This window comes from Phacochoerus africanus, chromosome 12 (assembly GCF_016906955.1).
Source record: "Phacochoerus africanus isolate WHEZ1 chromosome 12, ROS_Pafr_v1, whole genome shotgun sequence".
In the NCBI taxonomy this organism is placed as follows: domain Eukaryota; kingdom Metazoa; phylum Chordata; class Mammalia; order Artiodactyla; family Suidae; genus Phacochoerus; species Phacochoerus africanus.
Window position 1 is genome coordinate 65,826,656 of NC_062555.1, and position 15,187 is coordinate 65,841,842.

The 15,187-nt window shown below is 51.7% G+C and overlaps 1 protein-coding gene across 11 annotated transcripts in view; it reads right to left on the reverse strand.

Moving 5' to 3' along the window:
* Window positions 1–15,187, reverse strand: part of CELF2 (CUGBP Elav-like family member 2) — a 549,068-nt gene that overhangs the window by 33,163 nt on the left and 500,718 nt on the right. The gene's annotated exons all lie outside the window — the stretch shown is intronic.

Sequence of the window (15,187 nt, forward strand, 5' to 3'; positions counted from 1 at the left end):
AGGAATGTAGCCCCCCCCCCCCCGGACTTCCAGAAAGGTAAGCCCCCCACCGACATCTGGATCTGAGCCCAGTGCACTTCTGATCTACAGAACCATCAGATAAGAATACATTTGTGCTGTTTTAAGCCACTAGGTTTGTGGCCATCTATCACAGCAGCAGCAGAAAGCTAACCTAGTCTCCAATTCAGCTTTACCAGGAATAAAGCGACGATGGCTACTCTTTCCATGGGCTTGCCTTGTGCCAGCCACAGTTCCAAGGATTTGACGCCTATGTGCGCATTTAATCATTTATAATTATCCTATGAGGGAAACTAACTGGTGCAGGGTCACGTCGCTGCAGGTCGTTTAGCCGGGATTTAAACTAGCTCTCTGGCTCTGGAAAGTGAACACTACGCCGACACTAACCTCAAAGTCGATCTTGCACCTGGCATCTGTCCTGTGGCTCCTGTAGGGGTTTATTTACGGGAGCAGGGACCTTGTGGTCATTCAGAGTCACGCTTTCATTTTCCAGCTCTGCCCCTTCCATCTCTAAGACCTTAGGCAATAGTTCCACTTCGCTGAGGCTTTGTACTGATCTGCAGAATGGGAATAATGTGACCCATTCCCCCCCGCCCCCGACCCCTGGAGTGACGACAACCAAATAATCAAAGGCGGTGGCACTGACCTTGGGTACAGAGTCAGTAATCAATGCACGTGGCTGAACATCTATACCTGGTTATTCTGTCCTCAAAGGGGGGAATTCGATTCTTTTCACATCATTTTGCAACACGTGACAGGAAGAGTCAACATCTCCTCCTCTAGGGCGGCAACTGCAGGCTGGTGACTAAGCTCCCACCTTTCCCATCAGGGAACGGCCTGGGGATGCAGCTCTGCGAGGGCCACAGGAGGTGAGGGAGCCTGAAAGGCCAGGTGAGGGAGAGAGAAAGAGTCGACGCAAAGGTGAAATTCAGCCTCGCGAGGAGACGGCGAGGGGAAGAGACCGTCTTGGGTCTTGGCACAGAAAGAGGCTGTTTGTAGCTCCAGACCCGGGGAGACCATGGATGAGACAGAGAGGAGGCAGAGCTGGCATCGGGGAGAAGCGGGTGCCTCCCTGTTTGCGGCAACAGGAAAGCAGAGGCCACAGATGGTCGCGTGTCCGCGGTTTCCGCAGACCCGAGGCGAGGCGCCGCGGCCTCCAAGGCCCAATGAGCCAACTTTTGAAAAGCTCCTCTGTCTCCACTGGTGCCCAACGCATGTGGGACGCATCTCCCAGCAGCGCAGAGGAGGACTCCGAGGAGGCAGAACTCCACCCTGGGGAAGGCGCCAGATCCCTGGCCCACAGCATCGCCGAGAACCCGGAAACCCCAGGTCTGGCTCCAGACCTCGAACAGAAGGGACCAACCACAGCGCGAGCGCCATCAGGCCGAGGACTCGGCCGAGCTCCGGCTTCTCTCACGAGCAGGACGGGCAGCCGCCCTGGGGCACAGGCAACTCGCGGCCCCGAGGACCAGACGGCGGGGAAGTTCAGGGCCAAGAGGAAGGCCGCACTGGGGCGGCAGAAACTCCCTCCGACCTGCAGCCCTTGGCTGGGACGCTCCGGCCGCTGGGTCAGAGCGGTGCTGCCTGCCGGAGGCTGGACCCCCACACGCGGGGGAGGGGACAAGTTAGCACCCAGCGTCCCCCGCGTCCCAGCCCCCAGGGTGCTTCCTCGGACCCGTGAGCCCAACCCCCTGTGGGGCCAGGACTCTGAACCAACATGCGCCCCTGTGAGTCCTCTATCACTCAGGTTTGGGGACCATGGACCTGGAGGGGGTCCACTCACAGGATCACTACATTCTCTCTGGGCAGGTGTAGAATTTAGTATGGGGCCCAAGAAGGTGACAGGCTACAGGGGAGGCGCGGTTTGGCTTGTGATGACAGGGGACAGACGCTGGGAGGCAGGAAACCAGGGATAAAAGGCTACGGAAGAGCAAGAAGCTATGGTTCTATCCTCTCCAGAAAACCCCAGCTGGAGGCAAGTGTGTTAAGGGGCAGGAGTCGCCTGACTTATGTCCTGGAACCTACGAGAGGGGCTGACACACGGCAGGCATCCACTAGGATGCACTGAACGAATGAAGAGACGGAGACCCCGCTGCAGGCAGGCAGGGCGGACCCCACCGCCAGCTTCTCTGGGGACGATGCCACCCCCAGGCCTCAGGATGCTGACGCTGTGGCCTCCCAGACAGCTCCCAGTGACACATGGCCCGGGGCTGAGTGAAGGGCTCTTGTCAATTGCTTGGACGCCAGAGGAAGGGTGTGGACATTGTGTGAAGTCAAACTGGCAAAGCCAGGTGCCACCTGTCACCAGGACAGGGGCAGGGATGCCCTTTGTTCCTCTGATGTAGCTTCTGCAGGGGGGACCAGATGCCTGCTCTCAGGTCCCCAAGGCGCCACTCTGGCACGTCCCCAAGAGGCAGGAGCAAGCCCAGCGTCAAGGGCAGAGACTAGCCTACCAGCCTCACCCTCCCTTTCCTTGAATTGCCACCAGGGACACAGACTAAAGGCCAGCTTCCTTCCCATTCTCTGCATGAGATGGGGCGACGGACACTTTGGGGAGAGGCTGACTGCTGACAGTAGGGAACAGGGCTCTCCTCCTGCCCTGCACAGACCCCAGATCCACCTGAAAAGTAGGGCAGTGGCCACTGGGAGTCAAGAACGTCTGACCTTCCTTTAAAATGTCCTTCCTCCGTACAGGCCATTCTTCCCGCCTTTCCTTTAGCTGTGCATCGTGTCCTGTCTTACACACATTTTCTAGGAACCCAGGGCATCATTCTCCTCCTGTGACCCCTCCTCGTGTTTCCTGGAGGGTAGGAGGGTTTTTCAAAACATCCTACAAAACATCATCAACAGAAGACGGCAAGCATCTGCTGTCGGAGCATTCAGGAAGCCCTTTCCACGGAATGATGAGATGCTGAAAGCACAGTGGCTTTGTGGTTTAGGAAATGAAACGATTCCAAACACAATCGTTTTGCAATAAATTGAGGAAACTGCCTGCATTGGCCAAACACACTGAGGACAGTGGGCCCAGGGTCGCTGGTCTGCTGTGTCCCAGTGGTGCTGGGAAGGCTGGGGGGTTGGGGGAGGGAAGGGGGGCAGAGACGTGAAACAGTGACACAGGTGCCCCCACTAGTAGCCTGTCACAACCTGAGGGCACGAACCAGCCACACAGTGTCCCTTCTCCCCTGGGGTCTAATCAGCCCACAATAACCACACCTCTTCCTTTCATTTATTCCCTAAAAGTCTTTCCGGGGAGTGGGTGGTGGGGAGAGCAGGCGAGCAGAAAGAGGCTGTCTGCCTTAGAAAAGGACACCGAAGGCTTCTGAGGGGTTCTCGGCTCACAACCCGACAACCTGTAACAGACACGCCCTTCGCCCCGTAAACCTCTGGACCACTCTCTCCCCACCCCGAACCATCGAGGAGACCAGCCAACAGGTGGCGTGTCCCCCGCTGGCTGGTTCTCTGGATGGGCCAGAGGAACACGTGGGTCTGCAGGACCAAATGAAGGAAGCCCCTGTTGGGACTGAATCGCCACCAAGGCCCCCGTTCAGGCACCTGCAGCCCCAGCGTGGACCTGTCACTGCCACTGCTCGCTGGCATCTTGATAGGTGAGGTTCCTAAGAGAGACGCTATGTCCTTAGTTGTCACACCTGGTACCTCCTCACCTTGTCTTCGTTCCGTCCCCTCCCCAGGCCCACGAAGACGACACCTCAGAATGAAGGTGTCATCTGGGGCCAGGAGCTTGAAAGAGTCCGTTTATATGAACTCAAGTCTGTAAGGAGGGAACGGGAATGGAGGAAAAAAAAGAGAAGGGGGATCCGGTTTCCCCACTGATGGGATTCTGCTCACACACCACTGAAATAAAAGTGCACGCCTCCCGTCGCTGGTCCCAGGTATTTGTTTTTTATAGAGGGTCGTGGACACAGATGGAAAAAAAAAATCATGGTGATTTCCTTCTAAGGGTGAGAACTTGTAAGCGACAAAACCAAGAAGTTCCATCTCCGTTCCCGGGATTCTGACGATTTCCTGGTGTGTGAGGCAGAAACGCCATCACCTCCGCTGCTACCAGCCTGTGTTCCTTCGGGCGAGTTCCCTCACGGGGACCGCAAAGGAGGCACCTGGACACGGGGTCTCGCAGACGCCTCGTCATTACGGACGGGAGGACGCGGCCAGGCTTGGGACTCCGAACAGCGAAAGAGAGGAACCCGGGTTTCTGTGTCACCCAAGTGCACGTCACTGGGGGTCCCAAAGCCTGCCCGGACCCGAGTCTTAGGTCCCGGGACGGGGGCCGATTGTCCTTGGGCTACCAGGACCCAGAGGTTGGCAAGGGTCAAGAGGTCCCCCCCAGAGCACCACACAGAACATCGCCGGAGATAGCGCACAACTGTCCAGGGCCTGCAGGGCTTCCCTCTCCGCGGCCACCGTGCCCGCGCGCCGTGAGCCATCCTGTCTTCCGTAAGGAGGGTGGTGTTGGTTCCATAACCTCAAGTCAAGTCTGAGGGTCTGTGGGAAGTTCACTGCCAAGGTGTTCAGCTCCACCCCAGAGCAGGAAGAAGCAAAGCGTCTACGCCTGGCATTTCTCGGCTGATCTTTTGAGGAAGGGTGGGGGGTTAAGGCTTTTGCAAAGGCAACGGTGCAGAGAAAAAAAGCTGATGACAACACTGGATCTTATTCCAGGTTTAACCTGGTTCCTACTGTCCAGAGAGCAGGACTTAGTGTCATTCCAAAATAATCCGCTTTCCCACATTCGACTTTAATGTCTTTAAAAGAAAAAAAAAAAAAAGCAGTAGGGAGTTCCCATCGTGGCTTGGTGGAAACAAATCTGACTAGTATCCATGAGGATGCAGGTTCGATCCCTGGCCTCGCTCAGTGGGTTCAGGATCCGGTGTTGCTGTGAGCTGTGGTGTAGGTCGCAGATGCGGCTCGGATGCGGCTTGGCTGTGGCTGTGGTGTAGGCTGGTGGCTACAGCTCCGATTCAACCCCTAGCCTGGGAACCTCCATATACCATGGCTGTGGCCCTAAAAAGACAAAAAAAAAAAAAAAAAAAAGCAATAGCATAAGTTCTATGTACACACTCCCTCGAGAGTTCCATGAGGGCAAACACAGACACCCTCGTTCACAAGGGAGAACCAACGACAGAGGAAGTGACGTGCTCTGAAGCACTGTCTTTCAGAGTGCGGGTCAAGACGGCCACATGCTCTAGAAAGAAGATGAACCTGCAATTCTCCTGTCATACCTTCTAGAGGAACTATTTTTTAAACCTCTGCTCTGGGCATGAAGTTTTTTCTGGTTTCGAGCCCAGGTAGATATTTAAACCCTGGACTTACATGGGACGTGAACACCTTTCTGTCCCCAATGCTTTGCGTCCTGGACAACCTGGACCTCTTTCTGTTTGTGTCTCAGCAGCGAGGGTGTTCCCTGAGACTCTATCACCTGTTTTCGGAGTACTTGGAGTCCTGTCACATCTGTGAGTGTCCACAGTGAGTGCTGGGGCACAGCGGGAAAGGCAGGCGGGGGCTGCTGTCTCGGGTTGGGGTTGGGGGAACGCGAGACGCATCCTTACATGTGCTGCTCCAGGCGCCGGAGAAGGGGCTTCAGCAGGGTTTGCTTCCACCCCTCCAACCTCCTGCCCACTTCAGTCCATCACTGTTGTACTCGCATTGGCTTTTTTTTGGTCTTTTGTCTTTTTAAGGCTGCACCCGCAGCATATGGAGGGTTCCCAGGCTAGGGGTCTAACTGAAGCTGTAGCTGCCAGCCTACACCACAGCCACAGCAACGTGGAATCCGAGCTGCATCTGCGATCTACACCGCAGCTCATTGTAATGCCGGATCCTTAACCCACTGAGCCAGGCCAAGAATCGAACGCGCAACCTCATGGTTCCTAGCCAGGTTCATTAACCACTGAGCCACGAAGGCAACTCCTGCCTCTTTCTCTTGAGTTAAGAAATATGTTTACATTTTCTCCATCTTAAAATTTCTCTTCCTATTGACCCTTCTAGACTTAAAAAAAAAAATCACTCAATTTTGTGAAAATGTCATTTATAAACACAAGGTCCGCCTCCAGTCTCTCATCCCCATGTCTGATGGCCTCCAGAACGGTGCCGTCCCCCCTCACCAGTGCTGTGAGGGGCCACTCAGGTGCACCCACTGCCTGACAGCTACAGTCCAATGCCGATCGATTCCCCTGCTCCACCTCTACCACCCTCCCGTGCCCGGGTCCTGACACCATGCTTCCTCCTGTCTCGCAAATGCGGGCTCCAGCCAGGGTCCAGGGTGTCTGGTGATTCCCGCTCAGTGACCTCACCCAGGCCCTGGCTCACACAGCCCAGCTCACCACCCTGCAGCTGCTCCATGACAGGTTCCAGGGTCAGGTAACCACTGAGTGTAGGATGTATTTCAATGAAAGCCTTTTGCACATGTACTTCAGCTCAGCAGTTCAGCTCACTGTGTAGCAAATCAAACCATCACCTTCTCCTGACTCCCCTCTCTACTAATGCAAATGCTGTCCCTCTGGTCCCCCAAATCAACACACTTCAAGTCCTGCCCTTTGCTGCCTTCACATCCAGTCGGTACCCAAGTTCCACCACTGACTTTCTTGTGCTCTGCACCCTTACATGGCTCTTTCCTGTCCACGAGAGAAAGTTCCAGCTTCTCAGTCTCCACCGCCAGCACTCCCCCCACCACCGTACTTCTGATTTCCCATCCATCCCTCACTGGTGAAAAGTGAGATGGATTTCCATTTGCTGACTGAATGCTTTTTCTGTATTTTCTCATGCTTGACACCTCTGATACATCTTCCATTCCATTTCCACCTCTCAGAATCCTACCTCGTCTTACATTTTGGCTCCCACGTCAATGCTTCTATTAAAAGTTAGCCCTGTTTCCTCGAGACAGGCTCGCTTCTGTCGCTGACACCTTGTATCTTATCTGATTTCCACTCTTCAACCAGACGGTCGGGGTTGGCACATTCCACTGATTTTTTTTGCATGTGGCCACTGCATCTGGCTTATGAACTTCAACCACAGACGAACGGAACATGTCCACCTGGTTACTTTCAAGTCTTCCAGTGTGGACCTTAAGTCATCAACCTCTAGCAACTGAACTAGAGTCAAGTTTTGTGGCTTTTCCATCTAATATAAAGCACAACTAACCAGTTCACACCTGTTTTGTTTTGTTTTGTTTTTTTGGTCTTTTTAGGGCCACACCTGCAGCATGAGGAGATTCCCAGGCTAGGGATCAAATCGGAGCTATAGCTGCTGGCCTATGGTCACAGCCACAGCAACACAGATCTGAGCTTCATCTGTGACCTACACCACAGCTCACGGTAACGCCAGTTCCTTAATCCACTGAGCGAGGCCAGGGATCAAACCCACATCCTCATGGATGCTAGTCAGGTTCATTTCCACTGAGCCATGACGGGAACTCTCATACCTGCTTTATAACCAGTGCCAGCAGTGGTGACATGGTTCTAGCAGACAGAGACAGAGATAATCTGATGGGGGGACACATCTCATCGAGCGCTTGTGTTGTACAGAAGAGGTGGCTCTGAGCTCACCTGTGCCTCCGGAGGCGGGGGGTGGGCCTGGATGTGGACCCGCACACACTGTAGGAGACCTCGCACAGCAACGTTTATGCTAAACACGGACACAGCACAGACCCCAGAGCCACTAAAGCAAAAACACGGAGCATGAGAACTCCGGTCTAAAAATATTAAAAACGTGCACTCCAGACCAAGCAAGAACAAAGCCCTGAGTGAGGGGCAGCCCACAGAACAGGATGGTCCTGCCCTGTGCCCCCATCCCCCACCGGGGCGGGGCCTGCAGGAGTCTGGGTGCGGGCTCTGAGCCCAGTGGAGACCCACACCCACTGTCACCTCCTCGGCTGGGCAGCTTTATTGAGCTGGACTATCAAGAGACTGCTCTAAATCAGGGCATCTCAGGGATGGCACGGGCCAGCCCATCCCTGGTGCAAAGCTCCTCCGGTGGCAGGTGCTGAGACACCTCAGGCCGCTCAGGACACTGGAATGAATGAGACAATCAGCTGTGGTTCTCTCTGGACCAACAGATTTCTCATCTTCTTGATGGTAAGTGAAATATAAAGGTAATTCCACGTCAAAACACCCAGTACGTGCAGAGGCCATCCAAACTCCAGTTGGGAGATATGTGCCTGCTTTGTTTTGTTTTTTTTTAAGCCATAGAAGCAGAACGATCAATGCCTGATAAAGAACCATTGACTAGGAAGACGGACGGCTCCCAATGACGCTTTTTTTAAACACCTAAGGACTTCTTCTGAAATACTTGCTTTTCATGAAATGCCTTTGTTGAGAAGCCATAGAGCAGAACTGCCAAGTTCACTTCTCTCCTTTTTTCTGGTTTTACCACTTACCAAATCTCCTCTCATGGTGAACACCACTCTTGGGGGTCCTTGTTGCATTTAATGTACAGAAAAATGGCACAGCTCACAGAAAAGGAAGAGGTAGAGAAAGGTCTCATTTCCCTCCCTGGAGAGTCACAAGATTTTAATGAGGTATACAAAAAAATTGGTCATGAAGGGTTTTTTTGGGGGGGTCTTTTTAGGACCACACCCTGGGCATATGGAGGTTCCCAGGCTAGGGGTCGAGTCCGAGCGGCAGCCACCAGCCTGCACCGCAGCCACCGCAACACCAGATCTGACCTACACCACAGGTCATGGCAATGCTGGATCCTTAACCCACTGACGGAGGCCAGGGATTGAACCGGCATCCTCATGGATACCAGTTCGGTTCATTACTGCTGCCACAATGGGAACTCCAAAAAGTTTTTTTCTTTTTTTTTTTTTAAGGGTGTAGAAGGTATAGTTTCTGCTTAAAAAGGCTAATAACCAGATCATTTTACCACAGTGGGAATTTAGTCACCTACGCTTTTTGAAAAGCTAACGCTAAAATATAAACTACACGAGGGCAGGGGTTTGCTCAGCTTTGTCCACTGATGTGTTTCTAATGCCCTCGAATAGTCCCAGGTACAGAGTAGTCGCTCAAGGAATATTTGTTGAAAGAATGAAAACAATGCATCAGGAAATTACAGTCCCTGCAGTAATATTCTTCCATCATGTTCAATTCTTATAACAGTGATGACAAGAAAGGGAGAGCCCCATAATGTCACGAGCAAGTTAACACATGGGAACCTTCCAGAAAAAAAAAAAAAAAGCACCAAAGGTTGAAACCTGCGGAAATGAGCAAAAAATGGGATGTCAGTTCTCTTTCTGTAGCAATCAGGGTGTGACGCTGTTTGATGGATGTGACCCCACCAATAAAGAGCTAATGGGAAAAACGAGCTCGCCGCCTGACCCAAACAATTTAAAATATAGGTCAGGAAGGGGAAAACTGGACTGTTTCGAGGTTTTTTTCTTTTCCTTGATAATAAGCAATGAGAGATGGGCCTAAGGAAAAACACGAGTGGGTAAGAGAACCAGGTAATTTTCAAATGAAAAACGGATCTTGAATTAATAAAATGCTCAAGTAGGGAACCATCCCCCCCAGGGAAGTGGGTGCCTGCCTCTTGGACCCTGGGAGGCGCCCGGGGGGCGTCCGCGCGTGGTTAGTGGAGCACGGGGATGGGGGTTATAGCGCATTTGAGGAGGATCCTTCTAACAAAGCCCCCATCAGAGCAGAGGGTTCTCTTGAAAATGAAATCCCTTTATGTGACCGAGACTCAGGAAGAGTCTCGGTCACGGCCATCGGAACATTTTGAAAGCCAATCTTCGTAAAATGATTGGAATAAAACCCCTGCTTTCCGTGACTTTGCTCTAAGGCACACTGGCATGGATTCGCCCTTCGGAAACCTCTCAGACCTGACGACCCACCTGGAAGGTGTGGCTAGCTTGGGATTTACTCAAGAGCCAGGTCCCAGCAGTGAGGAGGGGGCCTGGACCCTGCCCCATGTCACCCCCCCCCACACTCGGAGTCCCCCTTAGAGGCCTGTGCCGGGGGCTGGATGGAACACGTGGCTTTTAAACACTTCTGAGGGCATTTCCATTGCCACTCAACCCCAAAAACATCTCAAGGCCTGTGCGAGACACTGCTCCAAACGCCAAAGGGGTTACAAGCAAAGAAACCGTGCCTGCTTTGCAAGACTTACTCTCCAGAAGGTGAGACACAGGCAGGTGCCCAATAGCCAGGCTGCAAAGCGTTTTAGAGGAAGTACCAAGAATGCGCTCTGGCAGCTCCGAGGCTGGGTGGGGGCATGGAACTGCCACTGGGCCACCTCCCTGGCCCGGATACAGCGCCTTAGCAAGGCCCCTGCACTGGATCCAGCTTTAGAATGCATTTATGTGAGAAATACATTGTGGAGGCCATGAATTCTTCCTGGAAGGCTTCAGGGTGGAGGTGGCGTTTGCACCGATTCTTAAAAGCTAAGTATCAGAGTACCAAAAGCAATTTATATTCACCACCAGAAATTTTTTTTTCTTGCTGCTTCACTTACGGAAGCAGTGTATAAACAAAGCTTGGTATAATGGGCATTAAAACCATCCATTTTACACCTATTCGTGAATCTTCCCAAGCGCTGACACTGCACGAAAGGAGTGACATAGGAGATGTCACGGGAGGAAATGGGAGAGGTGGCACTCCAGGTGGAGAAGCTGGCAGGAATAATGACGGAGTGGCCGCCCCACCCGCCGACGGGGTGTTAGGGGGAGTGACCGGCTTTGCAGGGGTGGGGGGGAGGGCTGCGTGGGGCAGTGACAGTTCTGGGGAGGAAGGAGGGGGCCAGGTCAGCAAGCATCGTGACGGCCACGTTCAGGAGCTGGCGCTGCGCCAGCCCAGACCACGGTCCGCCACGCCACGGGGACGTGTCTCAGCAGAGCTGTTTGTTTTGCCAACGGGGTGCGAAAGGGAGTTGGCGGCTGGTCTGGTGGGACAAGGGGAGCTTCACACAGGGGCTGTCAATTCCAACGATAAAAAAAAGAGCTGCTTCAGAGAGAGGAGAAGGGCTGGAGGTGGGGGCTGAGGAGGTGACAGAGGCTGGGGGTGGACCGCTGACAGGAGAACCCCGTGCTCAGCGGCAGGAACAGGTTTTCGGAAGGAGGTGAGCTTCCTGAGGTCCTGGGATGCTGGGCAGCCTCTGCCAGCGCCCGGTGTCTGTCTGTCCCTCTCTCCTGGTCCCCTCAGACTCGACCCTGTGGTACTACTGCTCCTTGCACGTGACGGCTGGGAGGGGGCGGCGCCGGCCCAGCTCATTTCACGGATGTGCCCCAGATGTGCCCCGGATGAAGCAGAAGGCTACGAAGTGGGGGTGAAACCTGGCGATGCCAGTTTTCATGTGATACACATGCCGACACCCTTGGTGGCGGGACAACAGCTTCTCATGACACTAGGACGGCTCAGAGAGTACCTTCTGGTTCCCCACTGCTCAGCCAGCCTGGTGACACTGCTGGGTGATGCTGGAAGGGACCCCGGGCTGGCCCTTCTTATGTGAGGAGCCCAGGGCAGGTCGGACTCCCCTGGAAACACCCTGTCCCATCTCCGTTGCCCCAGAGAAGCTTCACCCTGGGACTCGGTGTCTGTCACAGCCTTTAAGGAAGCAGGTGGCATCTTGAGGATGGGAAGAGGTACTGCCTGGACTTGAGAGCGAAAACTACTTGAGAAGCCAAGGGTGGGAGCGGAGGAAGGCGCCCTAGCATTTTAAAATGCCTTCCTTAAAAGAGACACGTGCACCCGCATGTTCATTGCAGCACTATTCACAATAGCCAAGACATGGAAACAACCCAAATGTCCATCGACAGATGACTGGATTCAGAAGAGGTGTGGTATATATACACAATGGAATACTACTCAGCCATAAAAAAGAATGACATCATGCCATTTGCAGCAACATGGATGGAACTAGAGAATCTCATACTGAGTGAAATGAGCCAGAAAGACAAGGGCAAATACCATATGATATCACTTATAACTGGAATCTAATATCCAGCACAAATGAACATCTCCTCAGAAAAGAAAATCATGGACGTGGAGAAGAGACTTGTGGCTGCCTGATGGGAGGGGGAGGGAGTGGGAGGGATCGGGAGCTTGGGCTTATCAGACACAACTTAGAATAGATTTACAAGGAGATCCTGCTGAATAGCATTGAGAACTTTGTCTAGATACTCATGTTGCAACAGAAGAAAGGGTGGGGGAAAAATGTAACTGTAATGTATACATGTAAGGATAACCTGACCCCCTTGCTGTACAGTGGGAAAATAAAAAAAAATTATAAAAAAATAAAATAAAATAAAATGCCTCCACTCTGGCAAGAAATTATCTCTCATCCTGAAGCGTGTACTTACAGAAGCATCAGGGGAATTTTAAAACGTCTTGTTAGGGCCAAAAAAGAAAGAAAACAGAAAGTCAGTGGCATAATGTGGTCCCCGAACCCAATGTCATGTTTCGGACAGGAAACGCCCAAGAAATGTTCCTGTGGTAGCACGATGCTCTTGCCCGGCTTCCCAAGTGCCCAGGCAAAGCCAACACACGGGCAGCCCGGGCAGCCGGCAAATGTCCTTATCTTTCCTTAAGACCCAGCTGTGGGCCTTACAGACACTTAGTCTCTTTATACCAGTGCCAGACACATTCCTCAAAAACAGGAATGACCCAAGAATCAATGAACTGAATAGGAGACTGAGGTAAACAAAAGAAAAATTATCACATCAAAATAAAAGACAAGAAACGCGATTACGTTCGGCTTCACAAGACCTGTGAGAAACTCCTAAAACGCCTAATGTGCATTTACCTGGTTTTTATTCTTTCATGATTCAATTTCTAATTTCATTCCCTATCATCTGATAATTGCATGAAACACTTGCTCGAACTGTGGGCAATTTAGACTATTTCAATGTTTATTTCAAGGCCAGGAGACAAAGAAACCTATTTACTGCCTAAGGGGATTTTTTTTTTTTTTAATAAAAATTAATGCTTAATCTTTCCTGTTTTAAAGCACAGATTGTTTAAAATCACTTATGATAATGCTGTAGGGAGTGTGTTCCTGAGTGTGCGAAATTGAAATGATAAATTTACAGTTATTTACAAAAAATAATTGTTTCGGGGATTGAGTTGTCCCTTTACTTTCCAGATAGATTTCTCTGAAGCATAAGGGACATCTCTCAAAAGAGGGTGAAGCCAAGCCCTGGCAGGAGTGTTGGGCAGAAGCTTGGGTGCACTTTACACTTTGAATGGACTGGTTAATGGTTCAACAGGAAGCCCCATTTTCTATTACTTAAAAAAGAAGAAAAAAGGCATTGGCCTTGGGAATGGCTTCCCATGTCTCCCCCTGCCCCCCCCGGAAACTGCTCTGATGAAGTGGAGAGCCGTGAATTCCACTAACCATGGCTTCCGTGACTTTGAAAGAGTCCTTGACGGAAATGAGACAAACAATTTACTTTCACTTAAATGCCACATTTTTTAGTTACACTTAAGAAAAATAATTGAAATGTAGATTTAAATCATCTCTGCCGCGACACTTCAGGCTTCTAATGAGATACTTTCAGCTCTTGTGCAAAGCCTTCCTCAACAAAGAGGAGGAAAACCACTCTCTCCCTAACACCTCGGTCGGCAGGATTTCAGGGAAGGGTGAGAGGCCACGTTAAGAGCAAAGGGAAGGATGCTTGGCTGGGCTGGGCGGGAAGCAAATGCACCTCAGGACACAGTTAAGGGCTCAGGAAAAGGCTGAAATGGTCAAATAAGTTCCGAGTTCCTTGGAGACTCTGGCCGGCTTCCTAGGCCGCCCTGCGGTTTAAGAGGGTTACTTCCTGGACAGGCTCCTGAGCGTCCTGGATGGAAGGACTATGGATCCAAGGGCAAGGACCTCACCTCTCCCCCTCCCTCCCCCCCACTCGGCACCACGGCACTGGTGCCAGACTGCGATCACACCAGGCGCCCTTCTCTGACCGGTGCCCTCGGCCCGATGGTCTACCTGCTTCCTTCACTTTCTTCGGGGTCCTGCTCAGTCGCCACCTTTCCGGAGGGGTCAGCCCCCTTCAAGCCCCTCCACTCTCTGCACCAGCCCCTGCCAGGCACACGCCTGGCACACACGACTGCTCACTGCCCCCGTTCCCCTGCCCGATGGGGAGACTCCCGGGGCCGGGGAGTGAGTCTGTCCAGCTCACTGCTGGGTCCTCAGCACCCAGGCCAGAGCCCGCAGCTATACAGACACGTACAAGCATTAGCTGTCAGGGAGGCTATCCACTCGGACCAGCTGACAGCTGCTCCGGGGCTCTGCGCCTTAAACCCTCGTGCCTTCTTGAAGGAGATGAAAAACGTTCAAATAGTAACACTGATTCCCTAGAACCAAAGCATTTCCCTGCTCAGACGTCACAGTGGAAGAGTATGTATATACACACACACGGCTTTTTCTTTTTTTCTTTTAATGGCCACACTTGCAGCCTATGGGAGTTCCCAGGCTAGGGCTTGAATCAGAGTTGCAGCTGAGGCCACGGCCACACCAGATCCAAGCCGCACCTGTGACCTATGCTGCAGCTTGCGGCAACGCCGGATCCTTAACCCACTGAACGAGGCCCGGGACCGAACCCAAATCGTCATGGACGCTATGTCGGGTCCTTAACCTGCTGAGCCACAATGGGAACACTGAGAATATACTTTTTCATAAAGACAGATGAACCTTCCCAAGCGAATAACAGGCCACACACCCTTAAGCAAAATGTCCATTTATGATAATGGTCATTTTTGGAATAGCAGAACAATTTCAATGTAACTATGGCATTCAACTCTTTAATCTTCAAATTCAAAGTAACTATAATATTCAACTATAATATTCAACTCTTTGACGGCTCAAACAGTAGACTCTGACTCTATGCCATATAAGGAAAAGTCTTCATAGGAAAAAGAGTTCTCTCTTTTTCTCCACCTTGTTACCAATGATGTGGTCCATTTCTGCTGGTTACTCTCAATAAAAGGGAGTCAGGGTGAAGGCCAAGGTTGGAAGAATTACAATTAATTCACTTTTACCAAAATAAAGTTGATAGAGTCCTCTTCCTTTTTATATAAACAAACAAAAAAGCATTCAGATTTTGAGGGATGTTCAGTTTTTTATGCCCAACAAAATACGGTTAAAAATACCAGCTGCGGATGAAAGATCATGTATAAATGTAAAACATGCATGTGTAATGTTCTGTGCTGTTTTAGTGTCATGGTTTCAGAGT